General features: G+C 43.0%; 1 protein-coding gene across 1 annotated transcript in view; it reads right to left on the bottom strand.

Moving 5' to 3' along the window:
• Nucleotides 1-2367: 2367 nt before the first annotated feature.
• The window catches only part of LRRC27 (leucine rich repeat containing 27), a 95660-nt gene continuing 82043 nt past the window's right edge, over nucleotides 2368-15984 (bottom strand). The window contains exon 12 of the mRNA XM_072131304.1: nucleotides 2368-2505. The gene's annotated coding sequence lies outside the window, so the exon portion shown is untranslated. The remainder of the gene's footprint in view (nucleotides 2506-15984) is intronic.

The following is a 15984-nucleotide window of genomic DNA, read 5'->3' on the forward strand; positions in this document are numbered from 1 at the left end:
GAAATTGCGGGCGATTTTTTCTTTTTTGAAATTAAATTGGCTCCATGCAGATTGCAGTTTTATGCAAAATTATACAAAACAGACAGGAAACTAAGTGCAATACGTCCAGTATCAGATATAGGAAGGGACTGGACGCCGATCTGTCAAGTTCACACGACCGTTCAAACCTCCGTTAAAAAAACGGGGAGTCTCTGATGGGATGGGGTGAACAGACTGAAATACATCTGAGGGGTTTTCAAACATATTTGTTAGGCTGCATTCACACAATGTATGCCCGCCGTACATCGGCACCAGGGAGAGGAGGAGGGGATTATAGCCGCTCACCCCCACCGCTCTCCATAGCGATATATGGCCGCTGCGCCGTATTACGGGAGAAAGATAGAACATGTCATATCGTTCTCCAACCTATGGAACGGGCGCCGTGAGCCCATTGCCGTGTATGGGGGACCCATATAAGCTGTATATACACCAGCCGTAAATACGTCCCCCATACGTTTGTGTGAATATAGCCTTAGGCTGTATTCACACGGACGTATGGCATCTATGGCGTCCAGGCTCAGTACGGTGAGCACAACGAGCGGCTACAGAAATCTTGCATCAATTGTGGCCATAAGAACATAAAAGTGCGGCCACTTTCTCCTCCAGTGCGCCTGATGTATACCAGTGGGGGAGAGGGGGGCATATGTCCACGTGAATGTAGCCTTATCCATGGCCTCCTTACTTCTAAAATCAACTTTAAAATATGCAAATGAGCCAGATTTTGCCCGGAACTGTTGGTTAAGCAAACCGCTTTGGGCAGCTCTGGTTTACAAAGAGATGCAGTTGATTTTGAGAATATTAAAAAAAATAATCAATAATAAATAGGTGTGACCTTTTCTGCCCAACAGGAATCTCGTGTCCTCATTTCTTATAGTTGTGTTTAGTTAATAATGGTGGTGGCTGGGGTTAATGCTATGGGTAGGATTATTTATATCTTAACTAAAATGCCTTAATGTGGAGTTAAATGGGTGATGCTTTCTACCCCCCAGCCTGAGCAGCGGCAGCATGGAAAAGTTCTGGAGCACATGGGAAAGAGCAAGAAGATCCTGGGGTGGGACCTTGTCAAGACAAAGCAAGACAAAGGACGTTGCCTTCACTGGAAGACAATAGACAAGGACGGTCATCATCCATCTGTGATCCTGAGACATGGAATATAAACGAGATGTGTAATGCCTGTATGTAATTGTATGTATGTAATGTCTGTGTGTATGTATATAATGTATGTATATAATGTCTGTATGTAATCGTATGTATGTAATGTAATGTCTGTATGTATATAATGTATGTATGTAATGTCTGTATGTATGTAGTGTATGTATAACATGTTTGTATGTAATGTCTGTATGTAATTGTATGCATGTAATATCTGTTATGTATGTAATGTCTGTGTGTATGTATATAATGTATGTATATAATGTCTGTATGTAATCGTATGTATGTAATGTAATGTCTGTATGTAATGTCTGTATGTAATTGTATGCATGTAATATCTGTTATGTATGTAATGTCTGTGTGTATGTATATAATGTATGTATATAATGTCTGTATGTAATCATATGTATGTAATATAATGTCTGTATGTATGTAATATCTGTTATGTATGTAATGTCTGTATGTATGTAATATCTGTTATGTATGTAATGTCTGTATGTCATGTCTGTTATATATGAAATGTCCGTATGTCACATCTGTCTTGGTACATCTTTGACCCTACAGAAATAATAACAATACGATGCATGGGGGTTTCATCAAGGATTGGGTTTATGATAGTGTCTAAGGTTGGGGTCACGTCATGAATTCATGGGGGAGAGGTGATTGAGGTGACACATGTAGGAATCTTCCTGAGTGTTCTGCTGCCTTCAAAAACTTCTATAGAATAGACAGCAAAATAATTGCCGTACAGTACAGTATGTGACCTGTATATGATGCAGTCTCATACATGTTACTGCTGTCAGCCATTGCTGGACGTGCGGCCGTGTATCCATGTCCTTTTAGTATGATAATGTGCATGTCCCTACCATTCCATACTGAAGTGTGTGCAGCAGTCTGGTACCCCAGGGGTATGAGACCAGATGCATAGAGCGCTATGGGTGTCACCCAGCATCTGGGGGTACAGTATTCTGGTTCTGTATGTTCAGAAGTCCGCCTAGCACAGCTCCCTGGGGGCAGAGGGTTGGGGTTTAGTTTGCACTGGGACCCACTGGACCCTTGTCATACAGGGCCATGGTTTCCCCAGCCCCATGAATATGAACCAGAGTCTTTCATCTGTTGTCGTCACGTAAGAGGAGACAACGCACCAACAAGACACGGCCGCAAGCAACGTGCAGGGAGTCCTGGCGAGACACCCAGGTCCTCATCTCCTCCACCGGACACGAGACCAGAACATCTCCAGCTACTCAGATTCTTCAGACCTTGGTTTGTCTTGTGTTCATTATAATTACGAAATGTATCACTAAACGTAGAAATCTGAGACAAGGAAAGAAATAACAACAGTCAGACACAAGAGTCCAGTCCATGTTCTGATGCGATGGAATATTTTATGGTTTTTAAATCATAATTTTTCTCTTTTGTCTTCTAGTTAATCTTATTCTCTGTGAGTAAATATGTCATGAAAAAACTATTGTTTTAATAACACTCCCTATGCTGTTAATATGGAAGTGACTGGGATGTCGGACTATGGGGGTCATTTACTAAGGGCCCGATTTGCGTTATCCCAACGTGCTACCCGAATATTTCCGATTTGCGCCGATTTTTCATGAATTGCCCCGGTTTTTTGGCGCTCGCAATCGGATTGTGGCGCATCGGCGCTGGCATGCACGCGACGGAAATCGAGGAGCGTGGCCAAACGAAAACCTGACGGATTCTGAAAAATGGCCGCATTTAAAACAAAAAATTGTTCGCACGGGCCATACTCACATGCACCAGGAAGAGATCAGTGAACTCCAACGCAACTCGGCTGACCTCGGCACAGCAGCGACACCTGGTGAACATCGGGCGCAGGAGCTTCATGAATCGCCGGAAGACCCGAACGCTCGTCCGAGAAGCCGACGCTGGAACGCGAGTGGACCGGGTAAGTAAATGTGCCCCTATATGTCTGTGATTGGTGGGGTCCAACACCCAGACCCCTCACAATCAGCAGTCAGGACAAGGGCATAACTTCCAGCCATTGCAGCTGCTATGGGGCCAGCAGTGGCAGGGGGCCCGGCCATCTGACATGCTACACAAAAGAATGGAGGATGTGCTCCATTATACATATTATACTGCACATTGTACAACACAATGGGGCACATTTACTTACCCGGTCCATTAGCGTTCCAGCGGCGGCTTCTCTGACGAGCGTTCGGGTCTTCCGGCGATTCATGAAGGTCTTGCGCACGATGTCCACCAGGTGACGCTGCTGCGGCGAAGTCCGCCGAGGTGCCCCGGAGTTCATCGTCTTCATTGTGGTGCATGTGAGTATGGCCCGGGGGAGGGGCTGGCAGGAATCTTTCATCTCTATTTCCCCCATGTGGTCAGCAGCCGATGGGCCGCAGGATAAGAAGATGGACTGACAGTGTGTATATACATATGTGTGTATAACTGCAGGGAGGTCTATTTGTAATGTATATATGCTTTACATGTGTGCATATGTGATGACTATATACTGTATGTGTGTGTATATGTGCTGTATATATACATGGGGGAGATTAATTAGGGCCTTTACGCCAGTTTTCTGGTGTAGAAGTACTGAATTAATCGCAAATTCTTGCGGACTGTATCCATTGGACACATGGGGGGTCATTTACTAAGGGCCCGATTTGCGTTTTCCCGACGTGTTACCCGAATATTTCCGATTTGCGCCGATTTTCCCTGTATTGCCCCGGGATTTTGGTGCACGCGATCGGATTGTGGCGCATTGGCGCCGGCATGCACGTGACGGAAATTGGGGGGCGTGGCCGAACGAAAACCTGACGGATTCGGAAAAACCGCCGCATTTTTTAAAAAAAAGTGTTGCGGAGCTTGCACTTACCTTCACTAGGAATAGGCCGGTAAACTTGAGTGCATTCCGGGGGAACTTCAGCGCAGCAGCGCCACCTGGTGGAAGTCAGAGGAACTGCCTTAATGAATCCCGTCCGGACCCGAATCCACTGCAGAGAACGCGCCGCTGGATCGCGAATGGACCGGGTAAGTAAATCTGCCCCATGGTGTGTAAATGCTGTATGTGTATATATGGTGTGAGGTGTGTCTATGCTGTATGTGTGTGTTTATATACAGTATGTCTGTATATGGTATTGTATGTATGTGTGGTATTTTTGTATGTATGTGTGTATATAGTTTGTTAATACATATATGGCGTATATACTATATGTGTTATAATAAGATATATATTATAAACATCATATAAGTGTATAAAATGTGTACATAAATGTGTGCGAGTGTATAAACATGTGTAAGTGTACAGATATGTATATTTTTGTAAGGGTAAAGGGGGCCCAATGCCCCTGCTATGGGGCCAACCTCTCCTAGACTATAGCGAGTGTGCAGGCTCAGGGCAGGAACGCCCCATGCCCACCCACTCTGCCACTGGCCACGCCCCTTCATGCTCTTCCATGCCCACCCACTCTGCCACTGGCCACGCCCGCATCTCCCTCCTCAGTGGCACATGATGTGGAGGTAGCATGAAGGGTGAAATAATCACAATGACAAAAAGCAAAGTCTTAATAAATGTCCCCATTATCTCTTTATCAGGACACAAATGTCTTTTATTTGTACCCATAATGCCCTCTTTCTGCCCCAGGACGGTGCCCGCTGCCCTCGCCGTGTCCTTCCACTATTACAATCAGCCATTGTTCTCTATGTTACTGCAGCGTTAATTATATCCGCTTTACTCTTGGCATTTTGTATCTTGACTATAACCTTTGATAATATAACATCTTGGAGACAATGGGGCAGATTTATCAAGTGTCTGAAAGTCAGAATATTTCTAGTTGCCCATGGCAACCAATGACAGCTCAGCTTTCATTTTACCAGTGCTCATGAATATTTTAAAGAAGAGCTGTGATTGGTTTCCATGGGAAACTAGAAATATTCTGACTTTCAGACAGCTTGATAAATCTGGCCCAATGTCCTAAAATAACCCTAAATCCTAAGACCATTTTATATCACAACCCGATTCGCGGACAATGGGGGGGGGGGGGCGATGGTGCTTCGTTAACGTGCTTGTACCAGAATTCTGATGGAATTATTCCAAAAAACGCCACATTTATTAAGGCTTCTAGACATTTTTGGGCACTTTTGCGAGCAAGGGAAATTTTGAAAATGGGTGTGTCCTCATGGTAAAGGGGCGTGGACAATGGAAATAATCTGTGCGCCAAAAAACTGGCCGTATAGTTTAGACCAACTAAAAGTAGGGGACACATTAATCACATGCTCACGCTAAGCATTCCAGGGTAGGAGGGGGTCCCTGCCCTCCGTCACGGCAGGACCCTGAGACACATCGGTAAGTTCCCCCAATATATTTGTATCCTGTTGCTACGTTACTAGATGCACATAGAATTTCATTATAACAAACCGGCTACAGAACAGGAGTTGGTCTTTTCTATCACTTTTGTTAAGTTACGGAGAGGAATTCCCACCCCACGCCTCGCACCTCTTTCATCATTCCGATGGGTTGGAGCTCAAGTCACAGTCGGTACAGGACACGATGAACCCTAAAACTTCTGAGACCTGGAAGCAGATGACATAAGATCAGGAGTGCAACTACTGTCACTGCCCAAACAGTTTGATGCCCAACGAAAGAAATATTTGACGGCATGAAGCACCTCATATATTCTCAGCATCTGATAAGCAGAGATTCCTGGTCCTGCCATTCTGCTGTCCCCTCCGTCCCCTTATCTGAGCTGGAGATTCCTGCTGTGTCCTGTGGAGGATGCGCCCTGTTATATATACTGTATATTATGCTGTGTCCTGTGGAGGATGCGCCCTGTTATATATACTGTATATTATGCTGTGTCCTGTGGAGAATGTGCCCTGTTATATATACTGTATATTATGCTGTGTCCTGTGGAGGATGCGCCCTGTTATATATACTGTATATTATGCTGTGTCCTGTGGAGGATGCGCTCTGTTATATATACTGTATATTATGCTGTGTCCTGTGGAGGATGTGCCCTGTTATATATACTGTATATTATGCTGTGTCCTGTGGAGGATGTGCTCTGTTATATATACTGTATATTATGCTGTGTCCTGTGGAGGATGCACCCTGTTATATATACTGTATATTATGTTGTGTCCTGTGGAGGATGTGCCCTGTTATATATACTGTATATTATGCTGTGTCCTGTGGAGGATGTGCCCTGTTATATATACTGTATATTATGCTGTGTCCTGTGGAGGATGTACCCTGTTATATATACTGTATATTATGCTGTGTCCTGTGGAGGATGTGCCCTGTTATATATACTGTATATTATGCTGTGTCCTGTGGAGGATGCGCCCTGTTATATATACTGTATATTATGCTGTGTCCTGTGGAGGATGCGCTCTGTTATATATACTGTATATTATGCTGTGTCCTGTGGAGGATGTGCTCTGTTATATATAGTGTATTATGCTGTGTCCTGTGGAGGATGTGCCCTGTTATATATACTGTATATTATGCTGTGTCCTGTGGAGGATGTGCTCTGTTATATATACTGTATATTATGCTGTGTCCTGTGGAGGATGTGCCCTGTTATATATAGTGTATTATGCTGTGTCCTGTGGAGAATGCGCCCTGTTATACATACTGTATATTAGGCTGTGTCCTCTGGAGGATGTGCCCTGTTATATATACTGTATATTATGCTGTGTCCTGTGGAGGATGTGCCCTGTTATATATACTGTATATTATGCTGTGTCCTGTGGAGGATGCGTCCTGTTATATATACTGTATATTATGCTGTGTCCTGTGGAGGATGTGCCCTGTTATATATACTGTATATTATGCTGTGTCCTGTGGAGGATGCGTCCTGTTATATATACTGTATATTATGCTGTGTCCTGTGGAGGATGTGCCCTGTTATATATACTGTATATTATGCTGTGTCCTGTGGAGGATGTGCTCTGTTATATATACTGTATATTATGCTGTGTCCTGTGGAAGATGTGCCCTGTTATATATACTGTATATTATGCTGCGTCCTGTGGAGGATGTGCTCTGTTATATATACTGTATATTATGCTGTGTCCTGTGGAGGATGTGCCCTGTTATATATACTGTATATTATGCTGTGTCCTGTGGAGGATGCGTCCTGTTATATATACTGTATATTATGCTGTGTCCTGTGGAGGATGTGCCCTGTTATATATACTGTATATTATGCTGTGTCCTGTGGAGGATGCGTCCTGTTATATATACTGTATATTATGCTGTGTCCTGTGGAGGATGTGCCCTGTTATATATACTGTATATTATGCTGTGTCCTGTGGAGGATGTGCTCTGTTATATATACTGTATATTATGCTGTGTCCTGTGGAGGATGTGCTCTGTTATATATACTGTATATTATGCTGTGTCCTGTGGAGGATGTGCTCTGTTATATATACTGTATATTATGCTGTGTCCTGTGGAGGATGCGCTCTGTTATATATACTGTATATTATGCTGTGTCCTGTGGAGGATGTGCCCTGTTATATATACTGTATATTATGCTATGTCCTGTGGAGGATGCGCCCTGTTATATATACTGTATATTATGCTGTGTCCTGTGGAGGATGTGCCCTGTTATATATACTGTATATTATGCTGTGTCCTGTGGAGGATGTGCCCTGTTATATATACTGTATATTATGCTATGTCCTGTGGAGGATGTCCCCTGTTATATATACTGTATATTATGCTGCGTCCTGTGGGGGATGTTCCCTGTTATATATACTATATATTATGCTGTGTCCTGTGGAGGATGTGCCCTGTTATATATACTGTATATTATGCTGCTTCCTGTGGAGGATGTCCCCTGTTATATATACTGTATATTATGCTGTGTCCTGTGCAGGATGCGTCCTGTTATATATACTGTATATTATGCTGTGTCCTGTGGAGGATGTGCCCTGTTATATATACTGTATATTATGCTATGTCCTGTGGAGGATGCGCCCTGTTATATATACTGTATATTATGCTGCGTCCTGTGGAGGATGCGCCCTGTTATATGTACTGTATATTATGCTGTGCCCTGTGGAGGATGCGCCCTGTTATATATACTGTATATTATGCTGTGTCTTGTGGAGGATGTGCCGTGTTATATATACTATATATTATGCTATGTCCTGTGGAGGATGTGCCCTGTTATATATAATGTATATTATGCTGCGTCCTGTGGAGGATGCGCCCTGTTATATATACTGTATATTATGCTATGTCCTGTGGAGGATGCGCCCTGTTATATATACTGTATATTATGCTGTGTCCTGTGGAGGATGCGCCCTGTTATGTATACTGTATATTATGCTATGTCCTGTGGAGGATGCGCCCTGTTATATATACTGTATATTATGCTGTGTCCTGTGGAGGATGTGCCCTGTTATATATACTGTATATTATGCTGTGCCCTGTGGAGGATGCGCCCTGTTATATATACTGTATATTATGCTGCGTCCTGTGGGGGATGTTCCCTGTTATATATACTGTATATTATGCTGCTTCCTGTGGAGGATGCGCCCTGTTATATATACTCTATATTATGCTGTGTCCTGTGGAGGATGTGCCCTGTTATATATACTGTATATTATGCTGCTTCCTGTGGAGGATGCGCCCTGTTATATATACTGTATATTATGCTGCGTCCTGTGGGGGATGCGCTCTGTTATATATACTGTATATTATGCTGCTTCCTGTGGAGGATGCGCCCTGTTATATATACTGTATATTATGCTGTGTCCTGTGGAGGATGTGCCCTTTTATATATACTGTATATTATGCTGTGTCCTGTGGAGGATGTGCCCTGTTATATATACTGTATATTATGCTGTGTCCTGTGGAGGATGTGCCCTGTTATATATACTGTATATTATGCTGTGTCCTGTGGAGGATGCGCTCTGTTATATATACTGTATATTATGCTGTGTCCTGTGGAGGATGTGCCCTGTTATATATACTGTATATTATGCTGCTTCCTGTGGAGGATGCGCCCTGTTATATATACTGTATATTATGCTGTGTCCTGTGCAGGATGTGCCCTGTTATATATACTGTATATTATGCTGCTTCCTGTGGAGGATGTCCCCTGTTATATATACTGTATATTATGCTGTGTCCTGTGGAGGATGCGCCCTGTTATATATACTGTATATTATGCTGCGTCCTGTGGGGGATGCGCCCTGTTATATATACTGTATATTATGCTGTGCCCTGTGGAGGATGTGCCCTGTTATATATACTGTATATTATGCTGTGTCCTGTGGAGGATGTGCTCTGTTATATATACTGTATATTATGCTGTGTCCTGTGGAGGATGTGCCCTGTTATATATACTGTATATTATGCTGTGTCCTGTGGAGGATGTGCCCTGTTCTATATACTGTATATTATGCTGTGTCCTGTGGAGGATGCGCCCTGTTATATATACTGTATATTATGCTGCTTCCTGTGGAGGATGCGCCCTGTTATATATACTGTATATTATGCTGTGTCCTGTGGAGGATGTCCCCTGTTATATATACTGTATATTATGCTGTGTCCTGTGGAGGATGTGCCCTGTTATATATACTGTATATTATGCTGCGTCCTGTGGGGGATGTTCCCTGTTATATATACTGTATATTATGCTGCTTCCTGTGGAGGATGCGCCCTGTTATATATACTGTATATTATGCTGTGTCCTGTGGAGGATGTGCCCTATTATATATACTGTATATTATGCTGCTTCCTGTGGAGGATGCGCCCTGTTATATATACTGTATATTATGCTGTGTCCTGTGGAGGATGTGCCCTGTTATATATACTGTATATTATGCTGCTTCCTGTGGAGGATGTTCCCTGTTAAATATACTGTATATTATGCTGCGTCCTGTGGAGGATGTTCCCTGTTATATATACTGTATATTATGCTGCTTCCTGTGGAGGATGCGCCCTGTTATATATACTGTATATTATGCTGTGTCCTGTGGAGGATGTGCCCTGTTATATATACTGTATATTATGCTGTGTCCTGTGGAGGATGTCCCCTGTTATATATACTGTATATTATGCTGTGTCCTGTGGAGGATGTCCCCTGTTATATAAACTGTATATTATGCTGTGTCCTGTGGAGGATGCGCTCTGTTATATATACTGTATATTATGCTGTGTCCTGTGGAGGATGTGCCCTGTTATATATACTGTATATTATGCTGTGTCCTGTGAAGGATGTGCTCTGTTATATATACTATATATTATGCTGTGTCCTGTGGAGGATGCGCCCTGTTATATATACTGTATATTATGCTGTGTCCTGTGGAGGATGTCCCCTGTTATATATACTGTATATTATGCTGTGTCCTGTGGAGGATGTGCCCTGTTATATATACTGTATATTATGCTATGTCCTGTGGAGGATGTGCCCTGTTATATATACTGTATATTATGCTGCGTCCTGTGGAGGATGCGCCCTGTTATATGTACTGTATATTATGCTGTGTCCTGTGGAGGATGCGTCCTGTTATATATACTGTATATTATGCTGTGTCCTGTGGAGGATGTCCCCTGTTATATATACTGTATATTATGCTGCGTCCTGTGGAGGATGCGCCCTGTTATATATACTGTATATTATGCTATGTCCTGTGGAGGATGCGCCCTGTTATATATACTGTATATTATGCTGTGTCCTGTGGAGGATGCGCCCTGTTATATATACTGTATATTATGCTATGTCCTGTGGAGGATGCGCCCTGTTATATATACTGTATATTATGCTGTGTCCTGTGGAGGATGTGCCCTGTTATATATACTGTATATTATGCTGTGCCCTGTGGAGGATGCGCCCTGTTATATATACTGTATATTATGCTGCGTCCTGTGGGGGATGTTCCCTGTTATATATACTGTATATTATGCTGCTTCCTGTGGAGGATGCGCCCTGTTATATATACTCTATATTATGCTGTGTCCTGTGGAGGATGTGCCCTGTTATATATACTGTATATTATGCTGCTTCCTGTGGAGGATGCGCCCTGTTATATATACTCTATATTATGCTGCGTCCTGTGGGGGATGCGCTCTGTTATATATACTGTATATTATGCTGCTTCCTGTGGAGGATGTGCCCTGTTATATATACTGTATATTATGCTATGTCCTGTGGAGGATGTGCCCTGTTATATATACTGTATATTATGCTGTGTCCTGTGGAGGATGTGCTCTGTTATATATACTGTATATTATGCTGTGTCCTGTGGAGGATGTGCCCTGTTATATATACTGTATATTATGCTATGTCCTGTGGAGGATGTGCCCTGTTATATATACTGTATATTATGCTGTGTCCTGTGGAGGATGTGCTCTGTTATATATACTGTATATTATGCTGTGTCCTGTGGAGGATGCGCCCTGTTATATATACTGTATATTATGCTGCTTCCTGTGGAGGATGCGCCCTGTTATATATACTGTATATTATGCTGTGTCCTGTGGAGGATGTGCCCTGTTATATATACTGTATATTATGCTGTGTCCTGTGGAGGATGTGCCCTGTTATATATACTGTATATTATGCTGTGTCCTGTGGAGGATGTGCCCTGTTATATATACTGTATATTATGCTGTGTACTGTGGAGGATGCGCTCTGTTATATATACTGTATATTATGCTGTGTCCTGTGGAGGATGTGCCCTGTTATATATACTGTATATTATGCTGCTTCCTGTGGAGGATGCGCCCTGTTATATATACTGTATATTATGCTGTGTCCTGTGGAGGATGTGCCCTGTTATATATACTGTATATTATGCTGCTTCCTGTGGAGGATGTCCCCTGTTATATATACTGTATATTATGCTGTGTCCTGTGGAGGATGCGCCCTGTTATATATACTGTATATTATGCTGCGTCCTGTGGGGGATGCGCCCTGTTATATATACTGTATATTATGCTGTGCCCTGTGGAGGATGTGCCCTGTTATATATACTGTATATTATGCTGTGTCCTGTGGAGGATGTGCTCTGTTATATATACTGTATATTATGCTGTGTCCTGTGGAGGATGTGCCCTGTTATATATACTGTATATTATGCTGTGTCCTGTGGAGGATGTGCCCTGTTCTATATACTGTATATTATGCTGTGTCCTGTGGAGGATGTGCCCTGTTATATATACTGTATATTATGCTGCTTCCTGTGGAGGATGCGCCCTGTTATATATACTGTATATTATGCTGTGTCCTGTGGAGGATGTCCCCTGTTATATATACTGTATATTATGCTGTGTCCTGTGGAGGATGTGCCCTGTTATATATACTGTATATTATGCTGCGTCCTGTGGGGGATGTTCCCTGTTATATATACTGTATATTATGCTGCTTCCTGTGGAGGATGCGCCCTGTTATATATACTGTATATTATGCTGTGTCCTGTGGAGGATGTGCCCTGTTATATATACTGTATATTATGCTGCTTCCTGTGGAGGATGTCCCCTGTTATATATACTGTATATTATGCTGTGTCCTGTGGAGGATGCGCCCTGTTATATATACTGTATATTATGCTGCGTCCTGTGGGGGATGCGCCCTGTTATATATACTGTATATTATGCTGTGCCCTGTGGAGGATGTGCCCTGTTATATATACTGTATATTATGCTGTGTCCTGTGGAGGATGTGCTCTGTTATATATACTGTATATTATGCTGTGTCCTGTGGAGGATGTGCCCTGTTATATATACTGTATATTATGCTGTGTCCTGTGGAGGATGTGCCCTGTTCTATATACTGTATATTATGCTGTGTCCTGTGGAGGATGTGCCCTGTTATATATACTGTATATTATGCTGCTTCCTGTGGAGGATGCGCCCTGTTATATATACTGTATATTATGCTGTGTCCTGTGGAGGATGTCCCCTGTTATATATACTGTATATTATGCTGTGTCCTGTGGAGGATGTGCCCTGTTATATATACTGTATATTATGCTGCGTCCTGTGGGGGATGTTCCCTGTTATATATACTGTATATTATGCTGCTTCCTGTGGAGGATGCGCCCTGTTATATATACTGTATATTATGCTGTGTCCTGTGGAGGATGTGCCCTATTATATATACTGTATATTATGCTGCTTCCTGTGGAGGATGCGCCCTGTTATATATACTGTATATTATGCTGTGTCCTGTGGAGGATGTGCCCTGTTATATATACTGTATATTATGCTGCTTCCTGTGGAGGATGTTCCCTCTTAAATATACTGTATATTATGCTGCGTCCTGTGGAGGATGTTCCCTGTTATATATACTGTATATTATGCTGCTTCCTGTGGAGGATGCGCCCTGTTATATATACTGTATATTATGCTGTGTCCTGTGGAGGATGTGCCCTGTTATATATACTGTATATTATGCTGTGTCCTGTGGAGGATGTCCCCTGTTATATATACTGTATATTATGCTGTGTCCTGTGGAGGATGTCCCCTGTTATATAAACTGTATATTATGCTGTGTCCTGTGGAGGATGCGCTCTGTTATATATACTGTATATTATGCTGTGTCCTGTGGAGGATGTGCCCTGTTATATATACTGTATATTATGCTGTGTCCTGTGAAGGATGTGCTCTGTTATATATACTATATATTATGCTGTGTCCTGTGGAGGATGCGCCCTGTTATATATACTGTATATTATGCTGTGTCCTGTGGAGGATGTCCCCTGTTATATATACTGTATATTATGCTGTGTCCTGTGGAGGATGTGCCCTGTTATATATACTGTATATTATGCTATGTCCTGTGGAGGATGTGCCCTGTTATATATACTGTATATTATGCTGCGTCCTGTGGAGGATGCGCCCTGTTATATATACTGTATATTATGCTGTGTCCTGTGGAGGATGCGTCCTGTTATATATACTGTATATTATGCTGCTTCCTGTGGAGGATGCGCCCTGTTATATATACTGTATATTATGCTGTGTCCTGTGGAGGATGTGCCCTGTTATATATACTGTATATTATGCTGTGTCCTGTGGAGGATGTGCCCTGTTATATATACTGTATATTATGCTGCTTCCTGTGGAGGATGTTCCCTGTTATATATACTGTATATTATGCTGTGTCCTGTGGAGGATGTGCCCTGTTATATATACTGTATATTATGCTGTGTCCTGTGGAGGATGCGCTCTGTTATATATACTGTATATTATGCTGCTTCCTGTGGAGGATGCGCCCTGTTATATATACTGTATATTATGCTGCGTCCTGTGGAGGATGTCCCCTGTTATATATACTGTATATTATGCTGCTTCCTGTGGAGGATGCGCCCTGTTATATATACTGTATATTATGCTGTGTCCTGTGGAGGATGTCCCCTGTTATATATACTGTATATTATGCTGTGTCCTGTGGAGGATGTGCCCTGTTATATATACTGTATATTATGCTGTGTCCTGTGGAGGATGTCCCCTGTTATTTATACTGTATATTATGCTGTGTCCTGTGGAGGATGTCCCCTGTTATATATACTGTATATTATGCTGTGTCCTGTGGAGGATGCGCTCTGTTATATATACTGTATATTATGCTGTGTCCTGTGGAGGATGTGCCCTGTTATATATACTGTATATTATGCTGTGTCCTGTGGAGGATGTGCTCTGTTATATATACTATATATTATGCTGTGTCCTGTGGAGGATGCGCCCTGTTATATATACTGTATATTATGCTGTGTCCTGTGGAGGATGCGCCCTGTTATATATACTGTATATTATGCTGTGTCCTGTGGAGGATGTGCCCTGTTATATATACTGTATATTATGCTATGTCCTGTGGAGGATGTGCCCTGTTATATATACTGTATATTATGCTGTGTCCTGTGGAGGATGTGCCCTGTTATATATACTGTATATTATGCTGTGTCCTGTGGAGGATGTGCCCTGTTATATATACTGTATATTATGCTGTGTCCTGTGGAGGATGTGCTCTGTTATATATACTGTATACTATGCTGTGTCCTGTGGAGGATGTCCTGTGGAGGATGTGTCCTGTTGTATACATAATATACAGTATAATGTGTAGGACAACATGTATATTATGGTGCACATCCTCCATTCTTGCCGGGGCCCCCTGACATTGCGGGCCTCATACCGGCTGCTATGTCTGCTACAGCTGCAGTTATGCCCCTGTACTTACATTTCTTATTTATGGCCTCCTCACTTATAAAATGAACTTATGAGCTTAATGCTAATGAGCCCAAAGAGCTTTGGGGAGTGTTACCAGAACTGCTCTGCTCATTGTAACCACCTGTGAAGTCACAGCACTGAGGGGCTCTGGAAACAATTGCTCATTAGCATAATTATAAAAGTTGATTTTAGAAGGAAGGAGACCATGGATAAGATATATAAGATGATATGTCACGGGTGTCCCCGCGATCCATGTCTCAGATCGCGGGTGCACCCGTGCTCTGCTGCCGCTGCCCTGTTCCCCTCGGGTCAGTACTTACCTGTCCCGGCTCCTGTTCCGTGGTGTTCCTGTGTTCCGTGCTGTTCCTGTGGCGGTCCAGGTATCCTGTGGCGTTCCTGGTATCCTGTGGGGTTCCCGGTATCCTGTGGCATTCCCGTTATCCTGTGGCGCTCCGGTAATCCAGCAGCCATCCGAGGTCCTGCCTGCCATCCGTGGTCCCCATGTCTCTACCTTGGCTGCCGCTGTGGGCCTAGTCGCACCCGCAGAACGACCTGGTGACTCCCCGCCTCAGCAAGACCATCCCGCTTTGTGGCGGGCTCTGGCGAAGACCAGGAGATCACTT

Source organism: Engystomops pustulosus, chromosome 11, assembly GCF_040894005.1.
Source record: "Engystomops pustulosus chromosome 11, aEngPut4.maternal, whole genome shotgun sequence".
In the NCBI taxonomy this organism is placed as follows: Eukaryota; Metazoa; Chordata; class Amphibia; order Anura; family Leptodactylidae; genus Engystomops; species Engystomops pustulosus.